The following is a 1,104-nucleotide window of genomic DNA, read 5'->3' on the forward strand; positions in this document are numbered from 1 at the left end:
AATTCGATGGTACTTTATCAATTATGGGAAAGATACAAAAGGTCTCCTTCATACTTATGTTATGATACTTAAAACTTCCTAAGATTCTTTGGATTTCATGAAATTGTTCTATTGTAGGCCCTGAATCAACCATTTTCAAGTTATTATAATTACTAACAAGAAATTTCTTTCTAAATGCATCATGAACCAATGAATTACTTTCAAGTTCTAACAAAAAAACAGATTCTACATATTGATAAATATCGAATAAAGGATAAGACTTACCGTTAAGAATGTGCTGACGAGATATGTAATCATCATTCTTCGGCTTTTTCTTGTTCTTAGGATATCCGAAATTCTCATGATGTACTTCTCCAAGCTTTGGAGTACTAAGAACATACACCACATTATTGAGAGATGTGAGAAAGAAGTGCATCTTATTTTCTCATAGATGAAAACCGCCTTCAGAATGGTTGTGAAAATTTTGCAGACATTTCATGAACCAGTGCCATCTTAGAGATTTTGCTTTTGTATTGTTAGAGAATTTGCATAAAGATCAAGGGTGAAACAAGAATGACAACAACATGTGTAGTAATCTTCTAAGTGTGATATCACTTTGGCAAAAGCAATATTTAGACCCTTAGATTGAGTATGTGTTTCTTAGAGTTCTCTCCAGATATACAAAGAGCTACTTACAAAAAGTTACTCACCAAAAAACTACTTACAAAAATTTTTTTATGACAAATCTCTATTATTTAAGCTAAGGGGGAGCTATGTGCCCCCCTATAAAATTATTTTTCTGTCCTTCACTTATAAAAAGATGTTTCAATTCCTTCTTGATCTACAATTATGTGTAATAAGAAAAGTTAAGATTACCTAACTTATAGTAGGATGTAATGTATGCATAAAACCTTTCCTAAAAAAATGATTAAAAGGAGAAATTTTCAATTGATTATTAAAGCAATTCCAAACAATTACAAAGTAACAGCTTAAAAAGTTTATCTACCTAAACTTCCAATTGCAATTACAAACTTAAATTACATGCATTAACAATCCATAAACATACCAAGAAAAATAAGAGGATATTCTCCTCTTTTTTTTGGCTATTATAATTGTCGCATGTGC

This window comes from Beta vulgaris, chromosome 7 (assembly GCF_026745355.1).
Source record: "Beta vulgaris subsp. vulgaris cultivar EL10 chromosome 7, EL10.2, whole genome shotgun sequence".
NCBI lineage: Eukaryota > Viridiplantae > Streptophyta > Magnoliopsida > Caryophyllales > Amaranthaceae > Beta > Beta vulgaris.